The sequence below is a fragment of the Aphelocoma coerulescens genome, chromosome 1A, assembly GCF_041296385.1.
Source record: "Aphelocoma coerulescens isolate FSJ_1873_10779 chromosome 1A, UR_Acoe_1.0, whole genome shotgun sequence".
Taxonomy (NCBI): domain Eukaryota; kingdom Metazoa; phylum Chordata; class Aves; order Passeriformes; family Corvidae; genus Aphelocoma; species Aphelocoma coerulescens.
The window spans coordinates 50581389-50601620 of record NC_091014.1 but is presented as its reverse complement, the minus strand read 5'-3'; the positions used below and the strand labels follow the sequence as shown (position 1 = coordinate 50601620).

Here is a 20232-nt window from a genome sequence, read left to right as displayed (position 1 = left end):
CTAAAAAACAAAGTTGAAAAAAAGCAAGATGTGCATTGAGGGAAGCACCTTTATCCCAGCGAGGAACAGAACAGAAAACTGCTTGAAGATTATATGCTGTAGTAAACAAATTTTCTAGACAGACACATATAAAGCAATTGCCTTAGAAGAAAAAAGGAAAGGGAGAACAATGAGAAATAACAGCATCAGCTTCCACTAATTTAAGCAGGATGTGTAGTACTGGTTTTATATAAATTCCTTCTACTGCTACCTCCATTACCTGGAGCTGCATTAACTCAGGCAGGTGAAGTTAAGGAGTCATTTGGTACATACAAAGTGCTGAATGGAATCCCAAACAATTTGTCAGACTGTGACAAATGTTATAAAAAGCACAGAAGTTCAAGTTGACTGCAAATACACTTGCCCAACACATCTTTTAAATGCTGTGACTTTTTAATACTAAGAGACAGGTCTGAGGTTTTACCAGCCAAGAGCAGCTGAATGCAATTCCTTTGGAGAAGCCTAAGCCCATATGAGATGCAAATTAACCAAAATCCATACGAAAATCAAACAACTGCCTTCCGAGAACAAATAACTGGTTGATAGATTTAAGTTTCTTTAAAAATAGAAGAAACAAAATACAAAATGAAGACATTAAGGATGCCTCAGAAACACTTATGCTGATGTCAGCTCTGGGAAGATGCTCTCCGATATCTGACTTTAAATTTAGTAAATAAAAAAAGTAAAACAAAAACCCAAATAAAACAGAGTGACAGAGTGACAATGAGTCCGTCTCCTTCCTTATACTTTCATATATTATGGTATTTTCTGAGTCCATCACAAGTCTCAGGAAAAACTGGTACAATCAAAAGATGCTGCACTGCACCTCTACAGAAGTTACCTTCACCATGCTTTCAGGGATGGCACACACTGAACAGAGCAGAAGCAGCAGCTGGTAGTAAGCGGCTCTTTTGTCAAGAGTGGATGACTACAGCACTGCAAATGCCAAAAGGAACCTGACCCTCCCTCTCACCTCACTACACACGTTCGAAAACAAATTTTGCTTCACCTCTGGTCAAGAGTTTAACATATATGTGCAAAGAATTTTTAAAAAAACCCCTCATGGTAACTGGTATTAATTATGAGTAGAGACAGAATAACCATTTTACTTCAAAAATGCCTGGTTTTGGACTCTTCACTTTACTTATACTCTATACAACTATGGTCAAAAAAATAAAAGCCATGTGCCACTGCAGGCTTCCTTACAGAGATGGCTGTATAGTGCTCTCTTTTTGGCCACTGAAGTCAAAAGCAAATAGGTGGTTTCCCAGGAAGAGATACTCCAGAACCAATTCTAAGCAGTTTCTGCCCAAGGTATGGTGTTTTCTTCAGACTGTCAGAGTCACGTGGTCACACAACACAGCTGGCTCTCACCAAGTTTCACTGTGCTATGTATTTATACAGTAGTAACCAGAGGAATAGTTCTCACACAAAGTATGCCCCTGCCCCACCCCCTGGGAATCACAAGCCTCAAGTTAAGTCAGAAAAAGACCATAAGCAAATTAATGGCACTAAGAGGGCTCAATGAGAGGAGGAAGTCATTACACTGGTGAAAACATGAGAATGGACGTATCTTGAAGCATGCTTACAATTATAACTACTACTCAAGACTCAAATGAAATTGTAATTCAGTCAGAGAGTAACACTACCCATGTGCAGAAGGCAGCCTGATAAAAGAGCTGCTATTTCCTAAACTTCCCAGCTGTTCTTCCATATTTTCAACATACACTAACAGTTATGTAAAGGAAAACTAGTGATCATCTTCTAGTTTCAGACTTACCACCTATGTTCTAGAACCAGTTTGCCACTAACTGTGAAACCACCACATTAATATGTTAAATTTATCCTTTACTAAATGAAAGCATTAGCAAAGGAGCTTTCAAAAATAGGAAAAAGCTCTAACTTCTCTAACGTGGTTCCTCAGTTATAAATTACTTGACCCTTAACCTAGGATGAAGTTTCATAAAAGGAAAGATTACCTTCTTAGGAAAAGGGATTCAACATGCTAAACGATCAACAGAAACACATGCAAGAAGGCTTGTTCAGAGGAGCAGCAGTTACATGATAAATGGCTGTAAGATTAAGTCACTAGACAAATTGGATTAATGCTACTGGGCCTCTCTCATTCAGACCAGTGTGTTTAACATAACTTCAGGAGTTTAGGGGCCCCTACAGTTCACACTGATTGAAGGAAATGCATTCAAATTAACTATTGGGCCTGCTGACCTATAAACACTAATTTTGACCTAGCAAGTTTTGGCCTTTTATTTTATGCTAGTTTAAGAGCTCTCAGGGGACAGACACATTTTATGAATGAGATACTGAAGACTAATTCTAGATTTCATTCAATAAAAAAGAAAGTCACATGTAATGAAGCAGGAGCTATTCAAAGACAGGGAATAGTTTCTATTTTTGCAATATCCAACAGCCCAAGGTAACATCTACACATCACAGAGAAGCTTTAGGTCTTTAACTGACAGGCACAGCTATAGCTACACATACCTATCTTCATTCATTATATCTGGAGAGAAGACAGAGAAAGGAAAAAAAAGTAGCTGAACACTTTCTGCCCACATCTAGTGATTATTGCTACATACTTCTTCCCTATCCCGTTTTTCTATATTTCTAGGCTGTAGTAGAAAAACTCTGAACAAGAGCCACCACACACTTACCTACCTGGGACATAACCTTCATCAAAACTTCTATCACAAACTCCCTCAGGTAGGCAGTTCCAAAGCACATATAAATATAATTACTTCCTCCCAGTCCTGCAACTCAAATGCTGGGGTTTTAAGATGGCAACTTACTGTAACATGTAATAAGAGACAGGTTTAGAAGAAAACTACTCCACCTGTAAATACAGTATTTCACACTTGAGGTGTCTTAGCTCATGTATCTTGCAATTTAAAATTAATATACACTATTCAAACAGGATCCACATTAAATCTATACTGGTGAAAGAAACTTTAAACCAAAACATAACATGAAGCCTGCTTTCAAGTAAATCTCATCTGTTGAATTCAGTGTTCCTGAAACAAATTAACCTGGAAAATTGTTAGCAAGTCTTTCTATGCAGTCTTCCTATCCTACAAGGAGTAAGATTGCTACCCTTCTAGTTACTACTCTTGCATATCAAATCTTATGTGGAAGAAAACATTTAGGAACATCCACACTAGGAAAAAAATAAATGCCCCTTCTGTTAAGCAAGGAAAAGATTAGGCCTCAGTAGTCTGAAACATAAGCACTCAGCCACAAAAAAGGCCTAAAAATGGGCCAAAGTAAAACCTGGGATGAAGCACTACTTGAAAATCACAGTACACATGCCTATCACATTTTTTGGCCATCCCTACAAAGCTCGCGTGATTCTGTTCTGAATTTGAAGAACTCATTAGAAGTGAAGACAGAAGTGTGCTGCCAATTTTGCAGCTTCTTTCACTTAATTTGTTTTGAAAAAGGAAAACAAAAAAACCAAACCCCAACAACACTAACACCACCCCAAATTTCTAGTGCTAATAATTCATACTTGCAATCAAATACAAAATATTGCAATATCACCTTCCAGCAATGAAAGACTGCTAAGCTGTGAAAAGTAAAATACTCAAAGCCCAGAAAGGGACAGTACAAGAACCTGCACTACAACAAGGGACCCTCCATCTCACAACCAAGATACGCAGAAGTAAAATTACTTTACATCAGATTTTATAGTCAGTTGAAACCCACTTAATATTAGGCATCTGTTGCTCTCAAGACAACAGTGAGATAGAAGAAACAGATGCTGGGATCACAGTATGTTAGAAAGCTACTCACAGGCCGATGAAATTTTCCCTTCTTCCCTTGCAAGAGGATTGAACCAGATCAAAATCAGACAGCATTGATCAGAAAACAAGCCTTAGCAAAGATCCAAGCTCCCTTTCCACCAAGTTCAGTAGCATGTTTGCTTGATCTCTACATCCACCTTTAACTCAGTGACTAAAGGATAAAAAACCCCCCCTTATGCCGATCCAAACCCCAATTCGAAAACCAGCAACAGATGAAATACCTTAACAAAAATACTCAAACGACTTATTAATCATTATGAAACCAACACTAACATATTCTGCTCCAGAATACAAACACAGTACATAGCTTTCAGGAAAGGATGCACAGAAAAGGATGAGAAGTGTCATTCCCTTTGCCTGCATTTGGCTTGATAGCCTGCATCCGAAGCTTTCTCAAGTTGTTAAAAGCACATGCATGAGACTTATGAATACCTTGTTTTGTACATATGTGTTTCAAAAACACTTGCAAGCTCCATTTAAATGATGATAGACTCCTCCTAGAAATACCTTGGAGTTGTCATGTTCCCAGAAGAGCCAAGTGGAAGGAAATGAAGTTAAACATATCACCACAAAACTTACTTAATCTTAGTACTATATGGAAATCACTAGCTTAAACACCAATTCTTCCTTTGGGGCTTTTGGCCTAATAACAGCTAACCAGAAGTCAAAAACATGTATTCTAAATTCTCACTGAGTTTGTATAATCTTGGATACAATTTTTAAATAAGGAAATGATGAAGATTCCTTTTTCAAACTCATACAAGAAAAATGCCATCTGACAAAATCAAGCATAGCAAAGTTTCTGGTGTGACAGAAGAAAACCCAGTTTGATAAAAACATACACCTAACTGATCCAAACAATCTAACACAAAAACACATACATGCTTTTACTTAGAGAGGTTATATTCATATTTCCTGCTAGACACTTGCATTGCCCTCCCAGTTTACTCACAGGAAGAACCAGAAGGTCTGAGCAGCAGCTCAAGCCATGCCAAACCATTTGCTGCTGTACTTAAATTTTCCCAAGTCTGTAAAGTGTTTACAGCTGTTAAAATGTTAACAAATGTTAACCAATCTCCTGAAAGGAATAAATTCATAGACTATTCTCCAAGAAACAAAAGAGGGGGGCCCAGAGGGATGGGGGATCTATTTATCCATAAAGCTCTACCTCCTCACACTATTTCCATCCAATAAAAAGGTGACTAAGCAGGTAGAAAGACACACTGAAAAAAAAAAAAAAGAAAGCATTAACATCTTTAAAGAGAAAAAGCTTTCACGACATTGAAGCAAGGTAAGTTATGCAGTCTTTCACATATGCACTTACTCAAGTTAGCTCAGCAATACAGCATAACTGCAAGTAGGACAAGAGATGGTATGTACAACCTAAGGCACTACTCACCATGTGAAAGTTTAGGAACCCTTGACCCTAGCAGTCTTGCTGAGCAAGGGATTTCCTTTCAGCATGTGTTAAGGCCTATAGATCAGCCTCACCTAACCAGAGCAACCAAGGCCCAAGATGCAATCTGTGATCAGCCACTTAACAGTTACCTGTGCTTACAGAGCAGTCTATTTGAAATAATCTCATTTATTTCAAAGAGGCAGGTGAAATTCTGAGAAATAGTTGCCAGAGTTAAGCCTTCAGGGCCCATACTTAGGATCTTGGTCAGAGCAATTTTAAAACATTTAACTTACAAAGAATATCCCAACTTTTATGAACAACAGCCATAAAGGAAAACATGTATTTCTACATAAAGATAATTTTAATTACATTTTAAAAGCCACATACTTGTCTATCCTCTCTCACCAGCTTTTTTAACACAAGCTTTTTATTTAGTGGGCACTCTAAGGATGTTCTTAAACTTTCTAAGGTACCAAGAAACCAGTAGAGCACTATTCCTGACTGACACTCACCACCTTTTCTCTGTAAAGAGAAAAGCTGTTAGGATCCTCCAACACCCAAAATTTTAAAAGCTAATGAAGAGGCACCTGAAAAAACATGCAAGTCAAAAGAAGACATCATTTTATGACTGTACTCCCCCTTTCCAAAACAATCTTTTCCCCTAAAATGAATTTAGTTTGCAATTCAGTTAAGTTCAGCTGCCAAGCATTTCTAAACACTTGCATGTGTTCATCTTGTTTATGAAATGGAAACTCTATCACAGAATTCCAAAAGCCTAAGGTGCAGCACAGCTGAATCCTAGACTATGAGTTAGATCACATTATTACAACTATTACATAGTTAAGAAACTAGCAGTATATTTGACTATTTGTAAGCCATCTGAAGCTAATTCTCCCTCTTGAGTCAAACAGCTGTTTTATTCCCTGCTCTTCATAAGCCTGTATTTTATTTTTTCCCTTTCCTTTTTAAGCAGTGAAAGGGGCTAGAAAAAATTTCATTCTTCTACGTATTCATCTTTCAGTATGAGTGCTCTTCTGTTAGTGCCAGACACCATGTTTACATGAGTATGAAGTCAAAGTACAGGGATGTTCAAGTCAAGACATTTCAAAACTAAACCAAAATACAGACAGTTAAAACACAGCGAGTTAGAAACCTGTACAGGCTCAGTAAACATGTGACTGGCCAACATTAACGTCTAAAACTTATGGAAAGGAGTAAGCCAACATCTGCAGGTCCAGAGTTTCCACAGCTTTAACTAGCTGATAGGTTTTGCTTACATTAACATATGCTCTGGAGAGAATTGCTTCTCCTGTGAACGACATACTTGGTATTAGCACACTGACAGAAGCATACAAACCATGGACAATTAAACCCTTTCTGGTATGGTAACAAAGCATTTTAAGGTAATTATCTAGTGTATTTTCCCTCCCCTTTAGTGTACAGACGAAGACACTGGCAGCTCACTTTTAAACTGGCAGGTAGAGCTGTAGGACCATCGCTAGATGCAGGATGAGCACCCCTACACAGCCTTGTCATTTGCTTCTGCTAACGCACAAAATGGAAAGAGCTTCTAGGATTTTGCCAGCAGAAGACAGAAAGTTACATACCGGTTATTTTACTGACAGACAAATCTCAGGAGGTTGCACGGACTGTCCAAAACAACACCAAAATTAAGAGGCTGCCATTCACCATCTGTTTGCCTCTCCCTCAGGAAAAAAGTGCATATCACAAGAAGAAATGGAGCCTGGCTCCGGGGAAGAGGAAGAACGGGAGAGAGGAAATTTCCACGCAAATTCTAAGTGAATCACGCCGCGATGCCCGCGCCTGGCTGCGCCGGCCTGCCCCGGCAGAGGCAAGCGGTTCCGGGGCCACCGTCCCTCCGCCGCCCCGGCCGGTGGCTCGGCCCGGCCCAAGGGCTTCCCCGCGCCGGGGGGGGCGAGGAGGAAATAAATACAGCCTCCTCCGGGCAGCGGCACGGAGGGAGCCCCTTCCCCGGCGCCCCCCGGGCAGGAGGAGCCGCCCGCTCGCCCCCGCACCCTCCCCTCCCGGCCCGGTGCCCTCGGCGCACGGCAGCGGCCCGGCGCGTCCCCCCGTCGCCGGGGCTGCACCGGCGGGTGGGCTGCGGCCTGCGCCGTCCCAGCGAAGCCTCGGCGCTCTAGCAGTCAGAGCGGCCCGGCTCCCTCCCGCCTCCTCCTCGCCTCTCCTTCCCTCCCTCCTTCCTTCCCTCCCCGGCCCGGCCTTCAGCTCGCACTCACCCGCCTTCCTCCTGCCTGCCCGGCCCGCGGTGCGTGTGCGCGTCTCTCCCTCTCAGGCTGCCCGGCGCGGCGGGGGCGGCCGGGCGGGTGGGTGAGTGAGTGAGCGTGCGGGAAAGGAGGCGAGGGGAAAAGGAGAAGGGTGGGGAGGGAAGGAGAGAGGCGACGAGGAAAGAGAGAGAGAAGCGGAGGGGAGAAACCCGCAGCGGCGCTCCTGGGGCGGGACGTGCAGCGGCGGCCAGCCGGGTACTCGGGCGGCTGCTCCGACGACCTTTACGCGAGGGACGGGCGATCTCCGAGCTCGGGGCGCTCCGCTGCCAGCCCGGCCACCATCTTACATTGGGGAGACTTGCCCCGGACGCCGCCCCCGCTGCGCGTGCGCTGCCGGCAGTGGGCGGGGAGCGGCGCGGGAGGGGGGACGGGGCGCGACGGCAGCGGCCGCGACGGCGCGGGGCACGACGGGACTTGTAGGCGGCGGCCGTGGCCCGGGTAGCGCAGGAGGAGGTGGAGGCGGCGGCGGCGCCGGCGGTGCCGGCGCACGGTCCCCTTCCTTTAGGTCAGGGCTCCGAAGTTCTCCTGTCCCACTGCCCTGCTCCGGGGAGTTCCCGTCCGTTAACTCGCTGCAACTTCAGCCACCTGTTGCTGGACATTAAACCGCGCGGTTTTCAAGCACTGGGTTGGTTTCTTTAAAAATATTTTTTTCCTGTCACTGGTGTTGCTTTGGGGTGTATTCCCCCTGCCAGGTCGAAGCGACCCCGTGTACTCCCCGTCGGACCTTGCCGGTTGTTGGCTACAGCGCCAGGGGAGGAGCTGTGCTGTGTTCTCCCAGGAACACCTGAGGCGGCTGTCACGGCGGCTCGGTCGGGGCTGGCCGCGGCTCCCGCGCAGGCCGCCACGGGCAGCTGTGTCTGACGGCGCGCCCGCCCCTCACCCACCGGGGCAGCGCCACTGTGCCCGGGCGCTGCGCCGGTCCCGGCCGTGCCAGCGCCCCAGCCTGCCCGCCAGCCGCGCTCCCCGGGAGAGAACCCTCGCGACACCTCCCGCCTCACCCTTCCCTTCTTTCGCTTTATTCTCCCCTTTTTTTTTTTTTTTTTTTTGGTCAGAAAAACTTTTTATTTTGTAAAAACTCAGGGAAATTATATTGCTTCTGTCTCTTTCTACCACGGACACCCTGGGCCATGGACCTGTTTAAATTGCACCCATATCCCTTTCTTTCTCCTGTGATTCCCGATGCCGCACAAAGGATCTCATCGCCTCAGCTAACAGGCAAGAGGGCTTTTACGCATCGTCTTCATAGCTCTCTTGTGGCTTTCCTGCCCTGGCATCCTTAGCTCTCCAGACAGCCTCATCCTGGGTGTTTAATTATCAGTTATCTCTAGTGCACAAACTATTACTACTTTGGCCATGACAATATTCACCTGAAAATTTTACTTAATTCAGCAAATTATAGCAAAGGGAGGTGTTCATCACCGAGTGCACTGGCACAACTATTACATTTAGTGGCATGGATCTTCTTTACTTTTGTTTCTTAGTTTGAAGTGTTACACTAGTACAGCTTTGTACAATATGCCTGTTTTACTAGCAGTGGAACTCGTGTTGACGTAGCTTATCTCCTTCCTAAAACAAGTTAATGTTACCTTGTGCATATTAAATTTTAGACTGATATATGTATCTCCCCCACAGGAAAGCTCTATAAATTAACTCTTACTACTTCTTGCTGTAGGCAAGACCCAGGTCTGTATAAAAAGATACCCTATTCTCAGTAGTAGTCATGACATGTGAACTCAAATGCAATGTTATTCTGAAAGCAAAACGTAAAATGGAATGTAAACAGCTATATATGTGAGAAATTCCGTGTTTCACTGTAACATATGCTTAATAAATCATTGTTAAGTAATTAGTATATATTAATCAAATTCAGGTGATTGTATGTATATAACAATGTATTTCTCAAAAACTTTATTATTTTCACATTCTCCAATCAATTGATATATAAACTATTAGATTTCAGAAATACCTATTATGTAAGTAACTTATATAAGTAATGTAATTGTTGACACACCTAATACCCAGCAACATTTCCTGTTGAATAAAAGCAAGTACTCTGCCTTGGAAAGAAAGGTTAAAAATAATATAACTAAAAGCTGCACTTTTGAGTCAGAATTGAGGCTGTTAATATAAAGTGAATTCTGTGATTTCTTTTAATTCAGAATTAAGGAGTCTTTCCCTTAGTAAAAGTCTGTTCAAATCACTTTGCTGAGACCTGTATGAACACAGATAGCAGCAGCATCCAATAATAGTGCAGGAAAAAATCTACATGGCTGAAGATACTCTGGCTGATGTTACCAAAGGTTGTCCATAGCCCTGCTTCCACCTCTTCTTTAATCTGGTAAGAATAATTCACTAGGCCATCATGTGGCCATTTTAAAGTTTTAAGATGCCCTTAAATTAATTATTTTATTACTTTTAAGTAATCGTAATGGCTTTCATAACTTAACCGCATTTTGACACCTTATTTACTTTTGGAAATGTTTGGGTTTCATTTGTTTTGAATGGGTCTGATAACTCAGCAGGATTGTTTCTAAGAAATTATTTCGATGTTTATAAAGAAAAGCTTTTGGAATACATTTTCTTGGAAATAACCAATGTGTACTAGCTAGAGTAAAAATGTCTATCTGCATGATTTAGGTATTGTGATTCAACCCCCAGTTCCCTGAGATTTGTTGCATACACTGTCGTGCATTGATTCACACCATGTACTGGGAAGTTGTTCTCCCGGGCAATGATCCACAGTCACTGTCCTGTGGAACAAATATAGGAACCTACTAGGATTCTGCAGTTTGGTGTGAAACTAAGCTACTTTTAGGAGTCCTCCAGTGTTAAGCCGCCACCATTTCAAGTGGCTGCCAACCCGTTTGGAGGAAACAATGGAGGGTCCTGAGAATGGACTAGAAAGAGACATGACGGTGGTGTACTGATACCGGCAGGAAAGGAGGAGGTGGAGATCAAGTGATTCCATGCTTGGTTGAGAGAAAGAGTAATTATGCTGGGACTTCAGGATGGTAAATGTTGCAAAGCATTTGTATAGACTGCAGTCTGAATATTCAGCAACAAAAAACCAATACAGCAGCACCTCTACGTGTGGACTTGCTGCTCACTGGGATTGATAATGGTCTACCAATATGTGCTGGAAATATTTATCACATGCATATTTCACTGTGCTGGTACTGAGAAAATACTTCCAGATTTGTAAAGCTCATGACCCCAAGCTCTGCTGGCAGCATTGGCTGAATGTAGGTGCCTATATTTCAGACTGAAAATTGGGTTTCATAAATAGAAAAAAATATTTCTCTCAAGCTTCGGCAAAGCCTCATGGATCGCTACAGAAAGTTCACAGATATTATTACAGAATGATATACAATGGTTGATAACAGGTTTTTTAGAAATTCAGCCTTAGTTACGGAAACAGAAATAAGAATGTCTCTGCCGACTGCAATGGATGTTATTGATGTGTCCACTCCTTTTGTCACTCTAGGAGGTCCAAACATCTTTCTGCTTCTCTGACTAATGATGCCTTTTACTTGGCAAATGCACTGGAGAAAGGAACTGCATGACTGTTCTGACTAACTGTAGAATAATAACGAAGGGCTTTGTTGGGAAATTAAGGGCAGGTGGAGGAGCCTTACAAACACTCTGATCTGATATTTGCTGCAAGTGGCAGATGTTCACTATGTCTTGTTGGAAATACATGAGATGAGAAGGAGATCTCCATGCTGCTCAGGGAAACAGGATGAGCAAATTGCCCTGCTCTTTCTTAAATGAGAGAATAGAGTGGTGAAAAAATGAATGTATTATAGCTGAAGATATGAGAGAGATGTATCTTTGTTATGTTTTTGAATTATTAGAGGTAAATGAGAACTTCAGCGGGATGCTTCAGCCAATTTTTTTCATTACAACCTTTGCTTATTCAGCGTAACTCTGGCACAGCACCCCTTATCTGGTAAGTGTACTTATCTTTGCAAATGAAAGCAGAAATCACTCCTCTTTTCTGTAAAGAGTGTAGTGGGAACCTCCAGGAAGCTCTCACTATTTGTTAACCTCATAGTGCACTTGAAGTGGTGATATAACATCTTAATATTCTTCAGAGGACTGGGGTTTTTTCACAATTTACAGCAAATCTTCCTGCGTGGTTTTTTTTTCCCTTGTCCCAAACTCCTCTGAATCTAGACACTCATGTCCAAGTTAACACAAGTTGTTATAAAAAGAAGTTGTTATAAGCATCCTTCCAGCTCTTTTTTTTTTTGCCTTCTGGCTCCTGTGCTGAAATCCATTCACAGAATCCTTGAACTTCTCTTTGCTATCCTCCTTTTCCTTTTTGAAATATTTTTTATGCATTAAACAACTTGTTAGGCTAAAGTTCTTCATCATAACGGGGCCTTTATTGTCAGAGATAAATTGCAATTATTTGTTATTTCTGCACTGAACTCAGTGCCAATGATCATAGGCTTCATACTTTTTTTATCAATTTTGGAATAACATTCACATCTGTTTTTCCAGTTTGGGCTTCCCTAGGAAGTGGTTATTCTTGGGGAACCCTATAGTATGTAAAAAATTAGAAGCCTCTCTCTCTACATCTCCTTTCTGTAGAAATCACGTGCTGGTCTCGAAATGGGAAGAAGGGAAGAAGCTGCTGGGCTAATGAGAGAGATAGTATCCTGCTACTGAACAGTAACAGGACTCGAGTTTGTAGTTTTATGTTCACCTCTGTAGCAATGTTACCTTGAAGTATGTTTCCAAGAGCCGAGAAAAAGTCTTACTGCAAAAGGCAATGGATAAATCAGAAAGATGTGTGGCATTGCCTAGAAAGGTAGTGAAGTAAATTCAGCTGCAGAAGTGAGAGAGACCATACAGATAAGAAACCAAGAGGGCTGGATTGCTTTGCTCTGTGCATAGTAAAAATGGAGCACAATCTTTGCCCTAAGATCTCCTGTAACAGACACAGATCAGCATCATGTGCACTAGAAGGGAACAGACTGTAGAGCAATTGGCCTGAATTCAAGAATTTTATATTGCTAAAGGTTTGATTACAAGTGTTTTATAATCTCAGCATTTTGAAATGTCTAATTTTAGTAATTCATCTAATAAAATGTGAAAGGAAGCTAAAGAATGCTGAACAAATTATAAGCCAAAGTATATCTGCTACTGCCTTTTTTTTCCCCCCTGCATTTGCTGTTGCAATAACTATGCCTGCCCCACAATCTGTATTCCTTTTAACTCAGAGGATGCTGCCATGTTATTTGAGTGGCAGGAAGAGCAGCAGTGAGCCCAGAGGCGTAGCAAGCAGTGCAAGGTGGGGACAAAAGTTTGAGTTCTTGTTTGTGGAGCACCACGATGACCACAGTAGAGAAGGTGGCACCAAACAGGTGGAAACAGGCTTATGGTTCATACAGTTCATTTTTCCCTGCCAGTGATAGCATCCAGATACCACCTGGCTTAGAGATGCAGAGCTATGACATAATATAGGACATGATAGGAATACTTCTCTCAACAGCATTTAGGCTAACCACCTATCTGGATTTCAAACAGCTTTCTCATAACCTCAGTCTTTGCATTTCAGCTCGGTGGTTTGAAAAAAATATTAGCTTTACAACTCCGTATTTGAAGTGACATCTTTTGACAGCTGTGGTAAGTCACCTGGGTCCATTACAATAGTGGGGTTCAGCAGTGACTTTCCACGGATCAGTCTTTCATATCCTATTCTGGCCAGTTAGAAGTCCTGGCGGTCCTGTTGACATCCTTCAGGTCTTGTAGAAATGCCAGTGTTACTTTGCTTTATGGTAGCAGTGGTCCATTTCTCAGGAATGTCCCTCTCTTGCATTCAGTTTGACCAGCAGTCACAAATAATAATATTTGAGGCAGTGCTATAAATTGGGGCTGAATGTACTGATACACAACCCATGAGACAATATCAGGGGAGGGAAAGAGGTGGTGCTCAAAAAAAATGTGTGCATCTGGAGGAACACACATATACTGGAATTGCAAAGGAAGCCATCAGCATTCAGCAAGAATGGTAACATACTTGATCCGGATAATCTTGTAACAGAAGAGGGCACTCAGGGGCCAGACAGCAAATAAACCTTATCACACTATACAATGAGGGAAAATCATTCAAAAATGGGCAGAATCCTCTCATAAACTGGATGCAGCTCATAGCTGAGGGCTGGTGAGCCTGGGTTTCATTCATGAAAAAAAAGAAAGCCCAGCCACTTTAAAACAATCATTATGAATATGCTCAAGCCAACTCATCTGAAATATTTGAAGTAACATGCCTGTGTAGACAGGGCTTCATTATGTTACTTATTATTGTTTTCAAGGAGCCATCACCTGCTCTTTAAAGCAAAACATACATTACGAGACAGAATGATTGCTCATTATTGTCATATTCCTTAATTGCTTTCTATATTAGTGCATTCAAAGGACTGTATTTTTCCTCTTCTGCCCTTCTCTTCCTTCATCCAACAGCACTCAGCATTTTCCACAGAGCTCAAAATTGCTCACATTCTTATAAAAATGCCTCAGCCGTATGGGATTTGCTGAGATGAAATAAAAAGTGCATGACTTGAGAAAATGCAATACTTTATCCTGCATATTGATTCCATGGCTGCTGTATAAACAGGAACTGTCTGTTACAAGAACTTCCACTGACTTTTTCTTGTGTTGGAACTCATGTTCCACATAAGCCAGGTGTGACAGGAGTTCACCTGTCAAGAAAGTATGACGTTGCATTAAAGAGTTGGCATGAACTTTGACACTTGTAAATATATTGCACCAGCCAAGCTCCAGCTGCAACCTTGCAATTTTCCAGACGGATATATTTCCTTTTGCCAAAAGGAATGTGAGCTACTGCAGCTAATTTTATGCTATATAAATAATGCTGATAGAGAGACAAGCCTGAAATTAGATAGGTTAGATAGACAAAATAATAGATTATGTAGGAAAGTCAAAGCATTTATTAATCAGAAATATGAATATGTTCCTTAAGGAGCCACAGGAAACCAGCTGTAATGATGACAAATTAGAGATCCCAGAATAATAAGATCAGTTTTGCATATAGGCAGCACTGTAACTGAGACTCTGTAGGACGCAGATTTGCTTGTTGTACAGAGAAATTTGGCTCTTATATTCTGATAGAGAACATTTCTGCTTCTTAGCCTGTGCTTGACATGCCAACAGAGGGAAGGTTGTGCTGTGTGCCTTGTGCTGCTCTGCCCCCTTTCCCCTTCTGCTCCATCTTTCCTCCAGCACTGCACCATGATGGGACCAGGCCAAGAGCCACTACAGGTTGGGAACATATCCAGGGGGAGCAGAGACCAAGCTGGTATCCTGACCAAATTTTATGGATTAACCAAGACACCTAAAGAACGGTAGATACTTTTCTATTTTAATATACATTTTCTTATTCTTCCATATGAATTTTAAAATTGTACTATGCTTTCCTCAGCAACATTTTAAAATCATTGGTACATAAGTGTATGACTATGAGAATTTCCTGCTAGCAGGCCAGCCGTGGACTTAAAGCCCTGGGTAGACCCAGTTTGTTTTACTCCTAATAATCCAGCATTTGTGGGGCTTTAAGGAATGATAAATTGCCTCATCTTAAATAGGTTATTTTAAACTGTAGCCAGTCAGCCTCTGGTAGGTGCCATATTTTGATAAAGCATATAAATCAGGTGCTGACTTTTATTTTAGCCTACTTTCATTTTGTTTTCTCCTCCTTACTTTCTTTGTGTTGGTATCATACTTGGGAAACCAAAATTAATTTTTGCACGGAAAGCTTCAGAATGGATATGCCCCAAACATTTCCACCGATAGTGTATGGTGTCATGCTTGCCTGAAGTGCTTATAATTTGTCTTATGCAAACGTGTTGTATGCTGGGCCTTAAAATGTACTGTGCAGTTGTCAGATTGACAGCAGAAGAAGGTAGGATATGCTCAGTGTTAGTCCATTCCTAGCACTATTTCTCCTGACTAGTACACAAACCAGTGTAATGTCTAAAAGCCACAAAATTTGAAACTTTTAGGTGTTTATATTTGCTTGGGATCCCATGAAAGTAGCATGATTTCCAAAACAATTGAGCATTTCCAACTTCTCCTGAGGTCAATGAAAACTCATCTTCTCTGAGAGACAGTTCCATTCTGCATGTTTCCACACAGGACTTCTATGTTGATTATTAGACCTACACTGTGGAAAACACTATGTACAATATTATGATACAAAAAAACCAGGGGGACACACACCAGTTTCTACCAAATGTGCCCAGATGCTTCCATGCTTAATCTCTCAGGTGTATTCTGTCAGAAATTTGGAAAAGATTTAAGAGTAAAGCTATGCCTAGACAGAGTAGAAGGTAATGAAAAATTCCTTGAGAGAATAGGGTAGGGTACCATGGAGACAGATGCACAAGGTGATGCCTAACAGTAGGGTCTGCCATATACATGCGGACATCTCATTGTCCTTCAGAAGCAACACATTCATTTTACTGGCATGGTGAGTCATCACTTTCTTCACTCCCCAGCATAGAAGCAGCAGAGTAAGAGCATTGAGATTAGGTGGGTAGCCAGCTACTTCCCATTCCTGTAAAAGACTTGGCCAAAATCAGGGACAAGAGAGAAGTGAGTTGCTGGTTGCTTGCTTCTTCACTCCTGCTCTTTGCAGATAGGAACCTAGACATTGGACTGACTTCCTTCTGTGTAATATATAGCTTTCCTCATTCTTCTGAGTGTATATACCTTGACTCATCTCAGGCCTACTTCAAAGGCACAGAAGTCAGAGGGAGCACTCTCAGACCTTTCCTACTAGAGTGAAGTCATACATTCTCACCTCAGGACAGGTAAACAGTGAGTTGTCTCAGCTGAGATCTTAGTAAAGACAAGGGAGTTAATTTTTCATCTTCAAGATCTCATTAAAATTCAAGGTTTTTTTAAATTTAGTAATTTAAATGAAAATGCCACTATGGATTTTATTTAAAAATAGTTTAAAAGGTACAGTACCTGTTTTTCGAGGTGCATCTACTTTCATGCACAAAAAAAAAAGCTCAGGTCTCAAAACATGCAAACTGCTGGAAGAATAACCATGGTTCTGTTGTACTCCTATAAAAAACAGGACCAGGTGGCCTAATGGAGTTTTATTAGGCATTGCTTTCTAAATGTTGACATGACTGAACCATCAAAGCTGTAAAAGGTGCTTATCTAATATTCTGACCAATGTACTTCCTTAAGAAAACTTAGCTCTGGTGCAGCATTCACCTTTAATTGGTACCTTTCCTCTCAGATAACTTTGGAATTAAGATGATAAATAGAGTCAAATTAGTTTTTCATGGCTCATCTTCATCTTATATAGAGTTTTAAAGTTTAGAGCATGGTATGTCCTCCTTACAGGAGGTCTGCATGTCTCAGTCTGCAGAGCGCTGACAACTGCCATGGAGCAGACTGACAGCACAATTACCTGCAAGGTGTGCCCTACTGGGAAAAGGCTGAGCTTCAGCAGTTTGGTCATGTCACAGCATGTGACAAAAGGTTACTAAAGAGGTGATTACTCCTGTCCTACCACAGCAGTCCTTGTGTCAACTGGTTCTAGCACGGGCAGCCAGGCTAAAATTGAAGAACTTCTTACTAACCTATCTGTGGCTGACCCCAGCCGTGATTTGGATGAGAAAATGTGGGATGTGGGCGGAGAAGCATAATGAGAAAAACATACACTGCCCTGGGTTATACTATAGCTGAGTATGTACTTACTGTACTGCATTGTATTCTTCCCCTTGATTTTAAATACCAGCAATTAATAACTATCCCCTTAGCGTTGTCCAAGTTTGTGTTTGCACAGTATTTAAAGAGGAGATTAAGTTGCTTACAGACAGGGATTCCTAGAAACGAAGTAGGCTGTTAACTCTAGAGGGATACTAGCTCCTCAAAAAGTTCTTTTCACATGTTATGCATTAAGTTTGTATGAGGCAAGACTTGGAGTTGGATCATTGTTTCATGGAGCCATGAACCGAGAGAAAAGACACAACTTTCAGACAAGAAATCAGTTTATTGAGAGCACTGGGGCTATATGACTCACTGATTTATGAGTAGGCAAACAAACCAGAAAGTATTGAAAGAATAGCTGTGATCACTGACAATAAAAACATGATTTTGTTCTTGTTGAGATCAGAAAAAACATCCACTCTATGAATATGCCTAGGTTTGGAATATCTGTAAAGAAAAAAAGTTATAGCTGGTCAGGTTGACAGAGCTGGTAGTTTGCTTTCACATACAGTTTAAGCTTTCAAGAACTCTCTAAAGTAGATAACACATAGGTTATATTTTTATATGAAAAGAAAGTAAATTAGTATTTGAGTCAAACACATGCTGACGTGTTTGTCAAAATGACTTAATCACTGAGACAGATCACAAGAGAAATATTCTTCACCTGGTGGTCAGATTAGCCTTTTGAATGGCAGGATTTTCTTTGCCCCATTCCCTGGTAGGTTCCAGTTGCATATCTGGTGGAAGTTTAATTATTTTCACAAAATTAAGTGTCACTAACAAGAGACTGAGAGCACAGAATGCTAAAGACCCCTCCAACCTTTATGGGAGGTAGCAGTTGCATATTAAGCTGGGAGGGAAGAATTCAGTGAGCCTCTCACCACCTGAACAAGTAATCTGAACTCCTCCAGTGGAAGGGAGGCATCAATCTTCCCTATAATGCTCTTCAGATCTCACCTCAAAACTGACACTAGACTTTCTGAGAAGTTCTGGGGAAACATACTTTGAAACGCATTTACCATCTTCCGATATAAAACAATGTCAACCTAAGACACCCAAAAGGCATAATCAAATCCTCATTAAAACTATGGCCACCTAATTTTTAGGGGTTTCTCATAGCTTAGTGTCCTTGTGTAGTTATAGTCTAAATATACCTGCAAGCAAACCTTTCCCTCAGCGTTTCAGAATGAGTCAGTACCTCAAGCTTCTCTTGGGCTGGACCTCCCCATAACTACTTGTTTCTGTAGACAGACTGCTCATTAAAGAGGACTCAAGAGTGATGCATAAGAAAAACAAAATTATATTGTTAACAGGCAGATGCCTAGGAATGCAACTGAGTGATGCACTCTTGAGTGTTATTTTCAAGCAAGTATTGATTGTTGTTTGTAAGGAGATAGCACAAGATGGAAAGCTAACCTGAGATTTTAATCATAATTTACTGCTATCTACTTAAAGAGGCCCCTTTTGTGGATATCAGCCATAATGCTGAATGTACATCTTGACCTTCGAATTTTTGTTCTTCAAATCAGTATTTCTTGTATGCACACTTCCAATAGGTTATTAACTTCGGAGTGAACTATTCTACCAAGTATGCTTCATTATAACTCCATCAAACCTAATCTACAATAGTAGTTGTCCTACCTTGCAGAAAGACTTAAAAGGATTATCGTTCCGCCATGCTGGGCATCTACAGACACACACAATTATTTCTGAGAATTTTGTTTTCTTCATTGGTTAGGTCTCATTTTATCTGAGTCCAGATTAGCTGACCAGGTGTTTTTCAGAGACATTTCAAAGACACAGATTTAGCTTTGTCTGACTTAGAATAGGAATGTTCTTGAATGATGAGAGAAATTAATTTTGATTGTCTAGCACCATCTATAAGAAAGGTAGGAGAGTTATATGTGCCAAGCAGCTCAGAAACCTGCTCATATGACACAGTTTTTTTGCTATTTGACTCTTAAGCACTCAAACAACATGAGCATACAACAACTCAAATGAGCATAAACCATAAACTCCAGCCTTGACTATTCAAGCACATAGTATAGTTTAGTGCTCCAGTGTCTAAGGTGTCACCTTGGTAGGAGTTATTGAACATGTGGTCTCAACAATTGCCCCATTTACTGTGAAGAGCTAATATTGCTTCTCATTATCCTTCTGCAGCAATAGTCATAAGCAAACAAGGCAGGAGAAGACTTTAACAGACATATGACTTCCACTGAAATATTTTGACATCAGAACCAATTAATACAGTTGCTTGTTCCAGAAACTGAATTTGTTCAGTCCATATCCTTTGTATTCTTGCTTCTGAACAAAATTCTTCCTGATTCTCAGGAAACTTAAATGAAACAAAAAAATGGACTGGAGCAGAGAGCAAATTCTTTCCTATGCTACCTATTTAAACAGTTTTTTGTTTTTGGTTTTTTTTTTCAAATAAGTTACCTCAGAGCATCAGGACAGGGAAATTATTTCAGTAAGAAATTGTCAGAAGTGCACAAGCTATATTTTGCATACATCTTTTGTCTACAGGATGCTTCTTGTCTTGTGCCCAGAGAGCTCCAAAGAAGTGGACAGTGCTGGGAAGATAATTAACAAGATGGCAGCATAATTTGTGAAGCAATTTTACATTGCAGTAGAGATGGCATTGCAAGATACCCTTTTCCTCAGTCTCAATGGTTCCTATATCCATTTCACTCAGTTTGTAAGTATAAAGTAATGATTTATTTCAGTTTAGCTTAATTGACTGCCAAGATGCTTCCTCTCCCATTTTTTGCATTATGTCTAGTTACAGAAACCCTCTGCTTTACATTATTAGCACAGAGAGTTTTGTGCAACTTTACACATCTTCAGTGTTGCCCAAGTGAACTCATTACACTTTTGTAGCTTTGCACCTCTTCCAACCCACCCATTCTCTGAT

At 41.2% G+C, this 20232-nt stretch overlaps 1 protein-coding gene and 1 long non-coding RNA gene across 5 annotated transcripts in view; one reads left to right on the top strand and one right to left on the bottom strand.

Annotated features, from left to right (window-relative positions):
• Window positions 1–7916, bottom strand: part of CNOT4 (CCR4-NOT transcription complex subunit 4) — a 78976-nt gene extending 71060 nt beyond the window's left edge. For 2 of the 4 annotated variants that reach the window (XM_069001065.1, XM_069001082.1), the window contains exon 1: window positions 7512–7912. The gene's annotated coding sequence lies outside the window, so the exon portion shown is untranslated. Of the gene's footprint in view, window positions 1–7511 lie in introns of all 4 variants that reach the window. The other 2 variants (XM_069001073.1, XM_069001048.1) reach the window with 2 other exon arrangements.
• Window positions 7917–13160: 5244 nt separating this feature from the next.
• Window positions 13161–20026, top strand: LOC138104690 (uncharacterized). The gene is made up of 3 exons (XR_011148223.1): window positions 13161–13193; window positions 14811–14932; window positions 19845–20026. It is a non-coding gene; the product is annotated as an uncharacterized lncRNA (long non-coding RNA).
• The last annotated feature ends 206 nt before the right edge of the window (window positions 20027–20232 follow it).